The sequence below is a fragment of the Lithobates pipiens genome, unplaced genomic scaffold (genome assembly GCF_037356315.1).
Source record: "Lithobates pipiens isolate NorthernLeopardFrog02 unplaced genomic scaffold, aLitPip1_a1.2 Scaffold_16, whole genome shotgun sequence".
Taxonomy (NCBI): domain Eukaryota; kingdom Metazoa; phylum Chordata; class Amphibia; order Anura; family Ranidae; genus Lithobates; species Lithobates pipiens.
This window is the reverse complement of record NW_027507748.1, coordinates 372,225,389-372,242,883: the sequence shown is the minus strand read 5'-3', so window position 1 is coordinate 372,242,883 and position 17,495 is coordinate 372,225,389. Positions and strand designations below refer to the sequence as shown.

General features: G+C 39.1%; 1 protein-coding gene across 5 annotated transcripts in view; it reads left to right on the top strand.

The window, feature by feature from the left end:
* Positions 1–17,495, top strand: part of BCAS3 (BCAS3 microtubule associated cell migration factor) — a 1,583,483-nt gene that overhangs the window by 1,306,260 nt on the left and 259,728 nt on the right. The window lies entirely within an intron of this gene.

Sequence of the window (17,495 nt, the reverse complement as noted above, 5' to 3'; positions counted from 1 at the left end):
AGTGTGGCCAAAGATATGTAAAGTATTTGAGCCTTCAAAAATTTAGAATTTTTGAGCCATGCTCCAAAAAATTGGGCATTACAGACCAGCTAATGATGCATAATTGTGCAGAAAGGTTTTGGAAGCTCCTAGAAGCCCTGTATTAAGGCCAAAACCCAGCCTAATTTGCTCTATTTAAAAATGATACCAAGGATAATTAGATAGAAGGGTGGACCTTGGTAGCACTGGCAGCTGATATAAGTAGGCCTAGGCTACAGCTGAAGCAGAGCTAAGGTAGAAACAACCTTTGGCCTCTTTCTCTTAAAAGCCTTTTGAGAATCCAACTCTCCAAAAATAATTTCATTAAATTCAGTCCAAATCTCATGTCATCTGAAATTTAGGATCACATTCTCTTCAACTTGTCATCCAGTTCTATAAGATTCTAATCTGTGGTTTTAGACTTATATGAACCAGTAGCTACACTACTACTTTATTATTGCGGTGTCAAAGATTTCTTTATCACCATAGATCTCAATAATCCTATGGGGTCATGCAAGAGAAAGCAGTGACATAATCAGCAATGCTTTTTTTAGAATTAAGAAGCTCCAGGCACACCAAAATGTGCTTTGTATGAAAGCTGAGCAAATGAAAGTATTTTTTTTAAGTAAAAACCTTTTTATTTAGTTTTGAGTAGGGTGGGGAAGTGTTAAATATCTGTCAGACTTTTATCAATATTTTGGAACAACAGGTGAACAAAAACATCGAATGGGCACTCCTGTTCCAGTGACTGTCTAATACCACGTACACACGACCGGACTTTTCGATGGACTAGGTCCGACGGTCTTCCCAACGGACTTTCGGCGGAGGTCCGACGGACTTTCTGAACGAAACAGACTTGGCCACACACAACCGCACTAAGTCCATTCGAAAGTCCGTTCCTCTTGAACATGATGACGTAAACGGGACTAAACAAGGAAGTTCAATAGCCAATAGCTGCTCTTGCGTCATATTTGGTCCGTCGGACTAGTACACAGACGAACGGTTTTCCCTATTTTTAGTCCGTCGGATAGATTTGAAACATGTTTTATTTCTAGGGCCGCTAGACTTTTGAGAAAAAAAAGTCCGCTGGAGCCCACACACGATCTAATTGACGGATTCCAGTCCGCCGGACCGTCTACCGGAATGTCCGATCGTGTGCGCACGGCATAAGAGGCAAATCTTTCTTGTTTTGGAGAGATTTCTTTTTTATGTCTCGTTATGTCTGTAAGATAGGAAGGGAAATCACCCTGATGGAATATAGACAACATGCAAAAACTGACAGGGGTTCCTACCCATCCCTACTCTGTGCAAAGCTAAAAATGAGTTCAGGCTTTGCATACGCTTTAGGATATATGGAGATATATAAATTTAACTCTTTTAAGCAATGAACTTTAGTATTTGCATAATTGTTGGAAGTTTCAGAGTAACAGAAAGAATTGTAAAATATAAGGACCGATGCTTCTGTTACTAAAAATAGAATTTATTTAAAAAAAAAGCTTTATCTGTTTAGAAAAAAAGCATTTATAGGATATATTGTATCTAATTATAAAACAGTATTCCTCACAAAGTGTTTTGATTGAGAAAGGAAGAGGGAGAAAATGTGTGTTTAATAACATAGATGCTAATGTAAGGAGCTTTTTTCACTCTATTCAATTTTCAATCCAAATACACTTTAAATATACAGTTTGAATAAGAATCCACGCCCTAGGAATTTACACTTTTGTTGTGTTTCACCCCGGAAATTAAAATTATTTTAATTTGTCATAAATAACACTTTAAAGCAAAAAAAATTGTTGCTCTTTTCTTGTTTATAGCGCAAAAAATTAAAACCGCAGAGGTGATCAAATACCACCAAAAGAAAGCTCTATTCGTGGGGAAAAAAGGACGTCAATTTTGTTTGGGTACAGCATCGCACGAGCGCGCAATTGTCAGTTTTGCACCTAAGTGCCGTATCGCAAAAAAATAGCCTGGTCATTAAGGGGGAAAATCTTCCGGTCTGTATGTGGTTAAAAAAAAGCCTATGAACCTGACTGGATATGTGGAGAGATTGTAAGCCACTGTGTTGTCAGTTGCTGCACTGGTTGCCACCACATGCCACTGACCACAAATACTGTGGGATAATTATTTCAGGCTAAATTTGCTATTGACCACCAATGCAGGGGATTCTTATTACAGCCTTTTTCTGTCAATGTTCCCCAATACTAAGGGGGAAATTCTTATTACAGCCTAAATGTGTCACTCACTACTAATTCTGTGTAGTGAGTGACACATTCTGGGGGCATGTCTTATTACAGCCTAATGTTCAACCTAATGTTCAGCCTAATGTTCAACAAAAATAGCGCCAAACACCTATACTGCTGACAATAAAGTCATACATATAACCTTTGTGGAAGGAATGTGTATAAAATTGCAGCGCTAAAAAATTTAATAAAATGTTGATAAAAGTGCAAACGATCTTCAAATTCTCCCAAAATAGCTGAATGTCTCACTCACCAGAAATCCTGACTGCTCACTTAAGTGCAGCAATAAAACACGTATATTCATAACCTCCAGGGTAACTGGAACCCTTTTTATGGTCTTTAGGACTCAGGATATGGCATAGGAAGAAAAAAAGACTATATAATATAATACTCTATAAATAACCGTATGTACCAAAACCGTGCATGCAGTGTCAAACACAAAACAGCATGAGACATGTAAACACCAGTGAGAGCCATGACCACACCAACCTCCACCCATATGTAGTGCGCACTCACCGTCACATATGCTGTTCAAATGTTAGGCAGCAATAAGGCCACTGTGAATTAACCATGCGGGCCTCACTGAGATCCTCTGAAGATGTACTCTACTTAGAAAGGTGTGTAGGGCAGCTAGACACGCTTGACACGTTGCCACACTGGATGTCTCTGGAGCGGCGATATATGCATGTGCTGGATGAGAACCTCTGTGCTCTGCCCCTGTAGAATATTGGGAGGAGACTAGCATGACCTGAATTACTATTGGAAGGATCACTGTGAGCCCTTGTACACACGGTCGGACATTTTGATAGAAAATGTCCGATCGGACCGTGTTGTCGGATAATCCGACCATGTGTGGGCTACATCGGACTGTTTTAGAGCTGGGCTATAAAACTTTCCGACAACATGATCCGATCAGACTTTGTCCGATTGTGTGTAGAGAATTCCGATCGGAAAAAAAGGGCCACACATGCTCAGATCAAATTCCTAGACCAAAGCTATTGGCTACTAGCCTGAACGTAGTCCTGTCGTAATGAAATAAGGTCATCACGTTACGTATGATTGGATTTTCCGACAACTTTGTCCGACCGTGTGTATGCAACACAAGTTTCGGACAAAATCCGATGGATTTTGTTGTCGGATGTACAAGGGCTGACACCTGTATTGTGATTGGAAGGATCTCAGTGATGCCTGCATGGTTAATTCACAGTAGCCTTATTGCTGCCCCACGTTTGGGCAGCATATGTGGTGGTGAGTGCACACTATATGTGGATGGCGGTTGGTGTGGTGATGTACCTACAGCTGCTGCTCTTCGTCCTCCACTGACCAATCCTGCTCTTAGCCCCAGCATGCATAACATTAAATTTCATGATTATTACTGAAAATAATTTTGGTGTATGGGGAGGGTGTTTAAAAATGATCCACCATGGGTACCAGGTATACAAGCTATAGTATGCCACTGGTTAGTTGACTCAAATGTATAAAAATATGTGGTGGTAATAGCAGCTGACTCATTAGTGTTGATTTACATAAAGGGCATATAGGCTGTTTAATTAGCAAAGTGAATTTTCAGTATGTAAGAGAATTTTCCAGTAGCTTAGTGAATTAAGTGAAGCTCTGCTGAAATATATCATCCAACCATGTGCAAGCAAAAATATTTTTCTATTTTTAATTTCATTGCACAGAATTGGATATTCTTTGCAAAGTGAATTACCACCTCATTTACTAAGCAAATTTAAAATTCACTTTGCAAAGTGAACATGCGCTACTGCTTTAGTAAATCAACCCCATTGCGGCAGTGTCTTCACCAGGGTTCTGTTACAGTGGTTAGGCTAACCAGGAAGGCAATAGCATACCACACAACTGGTCAAGTTTGATAGATGGATGTTCCCTTTTATTAATTCTATGAGGTCTATATAACATCCATAGCTTACTGTCATGGTTATGCAGATGGAAGTGTGATTCTTTGGGCCAGAGATACCAACAGTCCATTTTTGATGTTCCCGCATCCAATGCAAAAGTATTTCTATGGTTTACTATGGATAGTAGATGTACTCTACATGATCCTATGCTGTTTCACCCCATATAATAATTAGTGCAGTGCTTAGTATGTTCCATTATTTGTGGTTGTACCATTTGTACCAGTTGTATAGTGGCACTATTATTGTCCTGGGGGTTGTTGATTTGCTACTTAGGCTTCAACCATACAGATTTTCCCATGCCCATCCACCCATTTCCAAAGGCCACTTTCCACATATTTTAAAGTGGAGTCAGCTGTTCCAGTACACCTATAAGATCGCTTACTTTAGAAAACTAAGCAACTTTATGGTTTTAGTGATCCTTCACCCTGGCAATAATGGTCATGTCTTTGTTAAAACTTTTTTAAGTCATATTTTAAGCCAAATTCTCAAAAATATCTTCATATAAAAAGTATAGAAACTCAGTTGCTTTGGCATAGTTCCAAAGTTGTACAAATATAGTTCAGGATATGGCAAGGGTGGACTCACTTCTCCTGCATTGGCAAGGCTTCTACTTTTATGTCCACTGAATGCATAACTTAAAATGCTACTAAAGTCTCTTTTTTTTTCTTTAAAAATAACAAACATGATATAATTACCTGCTCTGTGAATGGGTTTTTGCACAGAACAGCCAAGCCCCGCCTCTTCTTGGGTCCCTGACTTTGATTGACAGCAGCAGGAGCCAATGGCGCTGCACTGCCATCTCAGCCAATGAGTAGGGAGAGTCCTGGGAGCCGAGACACTTCTGCAACATTGCTGGATCGAGATGGGCTCAGGTCAGTATTTAGGGGGCTCAAGGGGGCTGCTGCTTACTGAAGGTTTTTTAAAAACCATCTGACTTTACAACCACTTTTATGCATTACATTTAAGTTAATAAATGGAAAATGACATGCAGTTAAAGACAATTTGTCATGTAGGGAAAAAATGTAATGTGATTAACCTTTTCTCTGCCAGAGCAGTTTTAAATTAAAAAAAAATTTTTTTTGTTAAAATGCATGTTTTGGACCTAAAGAGTAGTTAAACCCCACACATTATATGTTTTCAAAAAATAGTAGTACTTGCATTTTTTTTTATGTTACATGATATTAGGCTGGACATTTTTCTTTCCTGCAACCTGTGGTTGCAGGAAAGAAAATCACTAAATTCCCCCATCAACACAGTCAGTGCATAGCCACTGTGTTCTTCTAATCAATCAACTTGGGTACATTCAGCCTGCGCATACATGGTTCAAATCCAGTCCCTACTGAACCGGCTGAGATTCAAACCATCTACGGCCAGTTATATGCAACTGTTTATCAAACATATTTTCATTTGAAAATACACAAAGGTAAATTTTAGCGCCCACCCCATATATTACCCAAATATTTCTTAAAATATAAAACATGAAATTGCATCCCATAAATAGATAATAAACGTGGCAAGCCTTAAAATTTCATACACCTGTGAAATGGCAACAAACTTCGGTACCCAAAGTTGTCCATGGTTGACACTTTAAAAGTCATTGTTTTGAGTTAACGGTGAGTGATGGCCCTTGAATTATTGTTTTCACTCTGGGATGCACCAGACCTAATATATGTAACACAAATTACATTTACGTAAATATGTGCATTTACCTGGGGGCTGGAGGGGTGTTAAACTTTTTTGTTGTTTTTGCATTTGAATTAATTCTGTTACTTTCATTATTTAAAACTTTTTTTACTTAAATGTATTGCTTTAACATAGAAGACCAATAGCCCCCAGTAGCATAGTGTCTTTAAGAGACATCATGGGTTATTAGACCCCTAATGTCACCTATGGACCCTAATGAAAGTGATTAAGCTCCATTCCCAGCCATAGCAGTTAGGGAATGACAGCACTGAACCTGGAAGTTACATGATATGCAAACCAGATCTCCCTCTGCTTTACGCAGCAACATCTCCCTTGCCTGTCCCGTGCCCACAGTTTGGATAGCAGAGCCTATGAAACATGGTGGCCCCCCCCCACCATGTTTCACAGGCTCTGCTATCCAAACTGTGGGCCCTGATGCATGGCAGGAGTTGTGCACTATCTTTAGGGTAGAAAGTGAATGGGCAACTCATGTTCACTGGAAAGCCAACAGTCACCTTGCCAGATGTAAACAAAGTCCCAACCATTATAGCACAAGGGAGTGTGTTTAAAAGCCTGTTCTGCCACCCATGTGAGCCTTATGTCGTGATAGCAAAAAGGTTTATAGAAAATACACTACTGACTTGGGCACACCCTAATCACTGTGTGTGGTGCCGATTACCCCTATTACCGGTGCTTCTCCCCGTGTTGCACCCCCCCAGCAGTGCTCTCCCCCGGGCTCCTGCAGGGGATGTTTCAGAATGGAGAATTGGGGAAGGGTTGGTAAATATGTTATTTACCGACCCCTTCCTTTTCTAAATGAACACAGTAAACACATTCACTCACTGTGATTATTCATAACTGAAGCATAGTAACTGTGAATGAAAGTTTGTGAATGAACAGGAAACCACTCAGTACAGAGCCCTGTCCTGTTCATTCACTGTCCCGCTAAAGCTGCAGAAAAAGGCGTGTATGTTTGAGCTTTGGGGTTCATACCCTAATGCAATAGGCTACGCACACCTATTCTCGGTCCCCTTGAACAATTATCAGCCATACTAGGGCAAAGAACAGTTTTCAGAGTTTTTAGTGCTATGCTTCTGTCTGCAACAGGTTCTGTGATTTGAAAATAAAGGCAAGAAAACTGCTGGTTTTCCACTGAAGGTTACTCTGCGGTATTGGTTTCAAGAGTGGAAGTAATATCCACAATGTTTTAGCCTGTTCTATGATTTTACAAGCGAGAGATTGGCATTATTGGTCAGATCTAAGAATTTAGCTCATCTTACGGTATTCTGTTCTGTAGAAACATTTCCAAAGTTCAATATCATACTAGAGGAGAAGACTGAAATATTATATTTTTTTTCTCGTATAAGTGGGCCTGCATTTTATAATCACCATTTAATTGTTTTTCAAAGACACACATTATTGAGTCATTGACTTGATTTACTACAGAACCCATGTGAGTTGTCACTGCATTTAAACAAAGCGTCACTCATTTTAGTCACAGAATCCTTCCAGCTGTCAGCTCCAGCCCTGCCTATGAAGCCGAATGTTCACAAGTTATTCCTAGGGTTCTGCATCTTTGGTGGAGACTTGGAAAGTCTTAACACAAGACAAGAGCAAATCTTCAAAGAAACTTTCAACATATGTGTAACCTTGTACAAAGAGGAAATAATTTATGATGCTGTCTAAGAAAACCAGAGTAAAGTGATGCTCCTTTTTCGCTGCATAGAGCCTTGTCAGTTGTTAAATATACTCATTCCTACTCCACTATATATCTCAATTAACGTATCAACGTATTCATTTAAACGTTTTGGGTCATTTAGCTGCAAACAGTAGGCTCTAATTGTTGTACTGTTTTTATGTTTGGAGAAGACTGTTTACACAGAGGAACATTTATTTGGAAACCTTCAAATTACTAAAGATTGGACTCGGAAATGTTCAAATTTGTTTAAAGAATGTCACTTGCCTGCTAACCTGTCTGTTGCAGTATCACGACTAGATCGGATCTGCAACTTTTTCATAGACTGTTAAGAAAGGGCTAACTAAAAAGATATATAAATACACGTTGTATATTAAAATATGCTATAAAGGGACGTATGGAACAACAAATAGAAGATAGAAGAAACTGGAAATAAAAGAAACCAAATTCGTACAAAAACAAATGTAAGATAAACAACTGAAAAATACATTTAAAACATGCGTTCAAGAATACATTTTATAAACCACTATAAATATTTCAGATTATATATATTTTTTTGAAAAATAATTAAACTAAAATTTACAGCAAAATAATTAAAAAATTGGGTACAAAATAAACAAGGACAATGTAATATAAAAAATGTGTTTGTCTACACTTAATTTTGTAGGATGTTTTATCTGCAAGTTATTACTTTAAAAAAATGTTAGTTAATCAATGGAATGGTCTCTCTGGTTATTCTATGTATTATCAGAGTTATTAATATATCAGAAATTATATATAAAAAAAAATGTATTTAATGAAACACAAAGACTGCATAAATGTAATGCTAGCTTTATGTTCAGTTGCAGTAACAGTAAAATACAGTGTTAATAAGAACTTGCCTAGGAAGCCGACATGAAACATCTGTTTTATTTTGCATGCGGATTTCAGCTGCCTGTGGTCACTGTATACCAATGTTCTGGGTAAAAGACACAAACGTAGCTGAAAATGGCTTTGAAGTTGGGAAAGTGGCCACTCCTTGCGGAGTGACTCATTTGCATACTGGAGGAAGAAGTGGGACAGAGGTGTAAGGGTTTTTGCTAGCCAGTACTTAGTTTGTGTGTGGTCCTAAATTATCTTAAAAACGGCCTGACAGTTTCAGTCTAGACCTATATTTAGCACTGTTGGTAGAACTGTAAGCACATGAAAGACGTACCAGATGCTGGCTAATAAACACATTTTTGTTTGCTTCTTCTTAACAAATTACAATAAAGATGCAAAAAGATTGTGTATATCAGGCCCTTCAATTGTTCTTTTGCTCTGCGTGGCTGTTTAAAGGAATACTGCACAGAAAAACATATGTAGGCTGTCATTTCAGATTTGCTTCCGAAAATGCTAGTTGCTTAGATGACCCTCTGACCTTAAATGAAAGTCACTGACCTAAAATATGCGGATCATAACTTGCTGTATGCTTAGCTTTGGTCAGTGATTCAGAAAGTATTGAAGTAAAGACAACCAGGTAACTGCCATCTTCAGAAGCAGATCAGCAATCTGCAAATATCTCTAACCTTAATAAGTTATAAAATGATTTAATTGTCCAGGTGCTTGCCATCAATTAGTGTTTGTACAGAAATCCCAGAGAAAAGAGCTGTATACAGGCAGTCCTCGGAATTACAGACAAGATTTCTGTAGGTAGGTGTAGGTTTGTTCCTAATGTAGGCCATACATTGGTTCGAATTGCAAACAAATTATTTCAGCGTTTTGTGATCTGATGGTGCCACCATTGATTTTGAAATGCGACCAACCCAGCTGTCAGTTTCACCTCATGTTGTTACAGAAAATTATTTTGGTGGCCGGGAATCTTCTTTTCTTTCCAGGTCACAGCTCATACACATTTCTTTTTTGATTATATTTCTCGCACAATTCTCCCTTCATTGATTAGAAATTCGTTGGTTTTTCCAAAATTTTCCAACATGCCCAATCCCCCAAATCAATGTGCGCATGAAAATCCACCATTGCTGCACCCCACTAATGGAAATTTGAATAACAATTTTTTTTTTCGATTTTCAAAAGAAAATTCTTTTGGAAGTCAACCCATGTATGGCCTGCCTAAGTTGAATTTGTATGTAAATTGGAACAGGTACATTTTTTAAGTCCAGCCAAAAAATGTATTTTTATGGTTTTTTGGATAGCGTAGGGAAAGGTTAACACCCCTGTAATGTTGGTTTTGCTGTCTGTTCCCCTGTCCAGAAGATTTAACCTCATTTTCTGTCCTTGTGACAATTACATTTTGAAAATTGTGGATTGTTGTGGAAACAAGGATTGGTGATAAAGCATCAGTGGAGACACCCTTTTCCCATGATAGCTCTTTTGGGAGTCAATTTTTCTTCCGACGGATAGATTTCCTCTCCCTTCCTGTTCTCTCCTTCTGTATGAGTTGTATGTAAGTCAGATGTTTGTATCTTGGGAACTGCCTGTAAGTGCAGAATAAAGTAGAATCCATGTTGCTGATGTTGCACCAGTTCAAGGTGAAATCTCTCTTACTCATTACGTGAACATAAAGGTACATGATAATACACAGTGGGGTTGATTTACTAAAGGCAAAACAACTGTGCACTTTGCAAGTGCAGTTGCTCAAGAGCTTAATAAATTATATAAAGCTTTGCTTCACTTCACAATGATCACCCAACAACATGCAAGGAAAAGTAATAAAACAGCATTTTTGCTTGCACATGATTGGATGGTGGAAATCAGCAGGGCGTGGCCTAACATGTGCACACTCTCTCTCACAAGGCGGCGGCGGTGAATGTATCTCATAGCGTTCTTTTATCTTTGATTAATGTGAGTAGTCACTTTTGAATTTTAATAAAGTCAATAAGTTTCAACAATACTACACTATGGATATTTAATTTCTTGTATAATACGAGGGAACGAGGAGTAACTGAATATTAACCGGACCAGCTTCATATAGCAACACAGGGGCTCACACTGTGGAGGCGAGTTAACCCCTGCAGGGGCAGGGGAGCTGGAGAGTGCGGCAATTTGTCTTATGCACGGAAAACGCAACGGTTGCAATTCAGGATACACCAGACACCAAGTACAAGTCACTTTGATTTAACTTATGTGGAACTTTTTAAAGTCATTTTGCTTTTTCAATGGACTTTATTGTGTGGAGACAATAGAAGTTTTATACCCACTTATTTTGCATCAAGAGCATAAAAGCACTTTATATCGCACATAGTTTTGGAATATAGATCAAATTTGTTTTTTGTGTTTTTTTAGCACTGTCTGTTTGCAACGTGCAATTTGCACTTGTTCCAATTTTTATAGGTGTTTACCAGTTTCATTAGCACTAGCACTTTAATAAGGATGTTCACTAATATTAGCACTTTTTAATTGTAACCTGCATGTGGTATTTATTGATCATTTCCATGGTGTATTTTGTATATACAATTTGCTGTCATAGGAGAGCGACATAGCTACCACCACAGTGTTTACATTGGAAATCAGCAGGGCCCCTCTTCATTTACTAAGTTCTGGAGCACCTGCACATACAGAGTGCAACTGCATTTAGTAAATCAACCCCCAAAGTGAAATAATTCCTAGCATCTAATCATTGTTGTGGGTATACAAAAATAAGAATTGGTTTTGAAACCTTGACCCAACAATTTCCCCAAAATCAGGCAGGAGCAAAGTTTTTTGGAAACTAAAAATAGGAAAACAGCACCACCATAAACATAATGCCTTGATATTGTCAAACCTGGCCCCAAAACATTTGCCATGCATGTACTGGTCATGCTGAAGTGTTATTCTGCGATCTATGGACTTCTGTGATTGGGCAGATAATTCATGTAGCATTTCCTTCCAGGAATCCATTTGTCCTAAGCTCAGGCATGGAGTCAGGAGGATGTGCTTAGCTGAGAAAACCCCTACTCACCTTCTCCAGATGAAAGAAAAAATACCCATAAACTCTTGGGATGTATGACATCCTTTTGGCCTAGGCCAGAAACGATGAAGCAACTGAAGAAATATAAAGTTTAAAACAAACAAATATAATATACTTTCCTATTTATTAAGACTAGAGAGTTTAGTTCTACTTTATTTGGTTGTTTTGTCTAAAGAGGTTTTAGGCTGAGAAATACATACCTTATTCTGAGCTCCTCACAGAGTTTCTCCTTCTATTCGCCAGTCTGGTTGTAGCCTCTCTGACATCTTGCATTGTATGTGAGACTGTTGAGGGCCTATCCACATTCTGTGAGTAGGGAATAGTGCCAGATGCCAGGGGAGCAAAAGAATAAGGTATTCTTGCTTATTCCTTGCCCCAGAGAAAAAAAGCCATTAAGACATTGCTGTCTCCTCAAAATAACTCAACACACAGCCATTAATGTCTAATCCGCTGGCAACAAAAGTGAGTACACCCCTACATAATTAAAAATGTCCAAATTGGGCCCAAAGTGTCAATATTGTGTGTGGCCACAATTATTTTCCATCTCTACCTTATTCCTCTTGGGCATGGAGTTCACAGGTTGTCACTGGAGTCCTCTTCCCCTCCTCCATGATGACATCAAGGAGCTGATGGATGTTAGAGACATTGCGCACTTCCACCTTCCATTTGAGGATGACCCACAGATGCTCAATAGGGTTTAGGTCTGCAGACATGCTTGGCCAGTCCATCACCTTTACCCTCAGCTTCTTTAGTAAGGCAGTGGATGTCTTGGAGGTGTGTTTGGTGTCATTATCATGTTGAAATACTGCCCTGTGGCCCAGTCTCCAAAGGGAGGGGATCATGCTCTGCTTCAATATATCACAGTACATGTTGGCATTCATGTTTCCCTCAATGAACTGTAGTTCCTCAGTCAGCAGCACTCATGCAGCCCCAGACCATGACACTCTCACCACCATGCTTGACTGTAGGCAAGACACACTTGCCTTTGTACTCCTCACCTGGTTGCCGCCACTCACGCTTGACACCATCTGAACCAAATAAGTTTATCTTGGTCTTATCACATCACAGGACATGGTTTCAGTAATCCATGTCCTTAGTCTTCTTGTCTTCAGTAAACTGTTTGTGGGCTTTCTTGTGCACCATCTTTAGAGGAGGCTTCCTTCTGGGACGGCAACCATGCAGACCAATTTGATGCAGTGCGCAGTGTATGGTCTGAGCACTGACAGGCTGATCCCCCACCCCTTCAACCTCTGCAGCAATGCTGACAGCACTCATACATCTATTTCCCAAAGACAGCCTCTGGATATGACGCTGAGCATGTGCACTCAACTTCTTTGGTCGACCATAGCAAGGCCTGTTCTGAGTGGAACCTGTCTTGTTAAACCGCTATATGGTCTTGGCCACCATGCTGCAGCTCAGTTTCAGGGTCTTGGAAATCTTATAGTCTAAGCCATCTTCATGTAGAGCAGCAATTCTTTTTTTTCAGATCCTCAGAGAGTTCTTTGCCATGAGGTGCCATGTTGAACTTCCGGTGACCAGTATGAGAGAAAGAAAGCGATAATGCCAAATTTAACACACCTGCTCTCTATTCACACCTGAGACCTTGTAAAATGAACAAGTCACATGACACCGGGGAGGGAAAATGGCTAATTGGGCCCAATTTGGACATTTTCACTTAGGGGTGTACTCACTTTTATTGCCAGCGGTTTAGACATTAATGGCTGTACACTCACTACTTTGCATTGTAGCAAAGTGTAATTTTTCCAGTGTTGTCACATGAAAACATATAAGAAAATATTTACAAAAATGTGAGGGGTGTACTCACTTTTGTGAGATACTGTATATACCATGCATTCACATCAGTCCCTGCCCTCCAGGAGCTTACAATCTATGGTCTCTAACTTACATTCATACATAAACATATTAGGACTAATTTAGACAGCAGCCAAATAACCTACCAACATGTCTTTGAAGTGTGGCAGGAACTGGGGTACCCAGAGAAAACCCACGCAGGCACAGGGAGAACATGCAAACTCTGTGCAGGTAGTGCCATGGTTGGGAGTCAAACTGACAACCCTAGTGCTACTAGGCAGACATGCTAACCACTTAGCCACTGTGCTGCCCTAATGTAACACAAAATGGTCAGTAGGAACATACAGATCCCCCAGATGGACATGAAGAAAGTTGGAATTATGACGGAGGGTTCTTTCTGTTGACGTATCAAAAAGTTATATAAGAAGACAAGGGCTGACACAGCTCAGCAGGTGCCACCTATAACTGAATTTTACTTGTATCTAGACATCTCTTTACAATGATTTGCACTAGAAAGTAGCAACGTAGACGCATATATGTCATTGTGATTTGTTTGTGCCCTCCTACTTTGCACTATTTCGAAGTTTATTGAATAGTTCATGAATCATCAGGGTTTGAAACATGCAGTCCATTAATATGTAGTATCATTTAATAACTTTAAGTTATATTTTATTATTGCTATATTCATCTCTAATATTCTTCATTGTTTTTTAACTGGTTCAATGTAAATGAGCCTTTTACATTGAAGGCCTTCCCAAGTTGACCTAGTCAATTCAGCTTTCATTTTCACTTGAGTCTGGCATTCTTGTTAAAAATCTGAGAAAAGTAAAAGTACACATGGAGCAGATGGGAAATAAAAGTATCATGTAGCGATACTCTTAAGTCTAGTCAACTGGAATTCATGAGCATACCTTGAAAACGCAAAGCCAGTACTGTATGGTAAAGTTAATTTTCCCAATGATTTTACAAGCTGGAGATCCCACCATAAAGTCATTTTATTTTCAGCTTTTGATTGGCTCTTGAGAAGTTGTTGGTGAACCCTGTACGATTCTCCACCCTGATACGATTGTATCTGCTGCTCCTTTTATAACGTTGTTCTCTGCTAGTAAAACTTTGACTCCTGCTCTTAGCGTTATTCATACTGACATTCTACACTGTTACAATCTTGTAAGAGGCTGACACGGTTTTTATATTTTTGTTACTTGAAAACTGTGATGTTGGCAATTTTTATATTAGTATTTTAGGAACTGTAAATTATTGTGTAGGCTAGATGTTTCGCTTAGTTTACAGAATCTTTAGATTCCAACCACTAGCTATTTTAGAAGTCATGAATTTTCAAACGAAGCAATATTTCTGACCACACCAAAGAAGACCGAACTTATAAATGGAAATGCACAGTTCACTGTGTCACAGCAATAAAGGTGGTCCCGTCCAGCTGTTTGTGAATGCATAGTGTTGCTAATTATTTTTTCTGGGGAAAGCATTTATGCAGAACAAAGACAAAGTAGTAAAAGTATTTTCCCCAACCTTAAAAGGGATAAGTACAATTATTCAGTTTAGTCATCTGCAACCAATACAGTATAGCAACACAGTTGTGTAAACCACGACATACCATTTGGTATATATACGTATTTGGTATATTTTATTTTACTTGCCTTTCAACAGCTACTTTATACAGATCTTTACCCCATAGTTTCACCTCGATATAAGAAAAAATTACTGGGGCCCACTCTAGCTCTGTGACACTTCTCTAGGTTAATCAGGAACCCTCTCTTAGGCCTCATACACACATATGTTTGCAGGCATTATACAGAAATTCTTGGCATTTTCCCACACACGAGGTTCTACAGGTGGGGCATACAGCTGGCCAAAGAGGTGAATGGTTGTACACACCTATATTTGTGTAAACAATGCTTCTGTGCATGTAGCTGTGCATGTGCATACAACTTATTTTCAGAAAGCAAAGCAATACTTTATTCAAATAGTTAACAATCTTCACATATTTTATGTTTTTTGAGGCTCTGTTGTCCCCACATAACTGTGTTGAGGTTTCACTGCTGACCAAAATGTTTATGTAGTTGACACTAACCATGGATTTAATAAAAACATGCAACCCGCAATTATTATGCTCATGTATGTGAGCCAGGACAAGGTCCTTTGACACCCAAGGCAAGATGCCCAAGGACTTCCCCTCCTTGATCTTAGGCAGATGGTGCTTGCACATCCGTTTGTATAGTCACTGGCCCTAGGCTTACCACCCTTTTTGGTTCATGGAAAATCAAACAAGATAGCAAGAGGTGTTTTAATCATGATGAGGATAGTAAAACAAAAGGGGGGGGGGGGGTATTTACATTACAGTAACTAAAATCTGTTCTTCCATCTGGGACCTAAATTAAAGTGCACATTTTATTTTGCAACATGTCCCTTTTATAAAGGTATTACAATTATATTTCTGATTCCAAGCTTTTTTTTGTAATGCAGCATTATATAATGATTGAACACAAACCACTAATTTATGAATGAAGACTTCAACCTACATAAATGAATAGAGAGCAAGACTCTGCTGTCACTCTGAATGCCAGCTTGCTGCACCCTGTGTCAGGAGTGCTGTCAGCACTCCTGATACAGAGTGGGGCTAGCTGTAGCCCTGGAGAGAGCTGTTCTTGCAGCGTATCACCTGGAAACAAGCCACACTCACGCACACACAATATACATGCTCGGGTTGGCAGGTGTTAACAATAACTAGAAAATGGATCTGAAATACATGTGTAACACAAAACTCATTTCTGTTTCTAGTGAGAAAAAGGACTGAGTATAAAATATAATTTTTTTTTTAGGTTTTTGCTATACCATAAAAGTTGATATCTAATGTAAATGCATCAAAAAACAGGTGCTTGTATGTATGAGATGTTATCATTCAGAGAATATTCAACATATTAGAGATGCCCATATGTAATAATGAACACTTCTGAAGTTCACAAGTGCTTGTAATGCCGCGTACACACGATCAAATTGTCCGGCGGAATTAGTCCGACAAACAATCCGGACTTTATAACGAACGGACTTGGCCACACACGGACGCTCCAAAAGTCCGGCGATTTCTAACGCGATGATGTACAGCACGTACGACGGGACTAGAAAAAGGAAAAAAGGAAGTTCAGTAGCCAGTAGCCAATAGCTTCCTTCTCGTACTTGCTTCAGAGCATGCGGACAAATTTTGAGTCAAAACTACTTTCTAAGTCCGCCGGACTTTACGATGAAAAAGTCTGCTGGAGCCCACACGCGATCGAATTGTCCGGCATACTGTGGTCCGGCGGACCTGGTCCGGCGGACCTAGTCCGCCAGACAATTCGATCGTGTGTACGTGACATCACAGTCAGTAGAATGATGCTTGTATTAAATCCATTACTTGCAGTTATTGCATCATGTATGACAATACTATCTAAAGGTATTAAGGAATTGAAATAGAAAGTAGTGTAAGACAATATTGTCCTAACACACAGGAATGCCCAAAGGGTGTTCTTATTGTGAGTCCCTGCCATGTACAAAGAATGCCCTTCTACCTGGTGTGCTACTGGAGTTTTAGAGCAAATGTCTCAATTTTTTCTCTGTGCTTTAGGACAACAGATATAAGTCTCCAATGAGGCTGTTGTAATTAATATTTTTAGGGCTTGACTCTGTAAATTTGTTTAAAACAAGCCCAGCATGTTTGGAAGTCTATAGACTAATTGGTTGTAACCCATTCAGGGCAAAGTAACAGGTTCACGACATCCCTCTGTTGTACATACTCTGTCCCATTTGCACAGCTAGTACCCTGTAAAATTACCAAGACTTCCGGGTATAGATAATCTTCTATTTGACAACCTCCCACTATTTCCATTTTTCTTGTCAACAGTCATAGTTATGACACTGAATGTATCAAATCTCATATTTAGAAATAAAGAAACATATCTAGATCACCCCCTTATTTTATATTAAATGACAACTGTTAAAGATAAATTATGTTTTGTAACTTTTTCCTCTTAATAAACTGTAGCAGCAAATGTGTATGCATTCCAAAACGTTTTCCATATAGTACCCAGTAGTTAGGTAGAAATATTTACTATAGCAGTCCATTAATGGTCACTGATGTATGTAGGTTGATTTTAGTGAAGTCAGTTAGTGGATGATGTTTGTAGATGATCCTGGTTTGCGGTCATTCA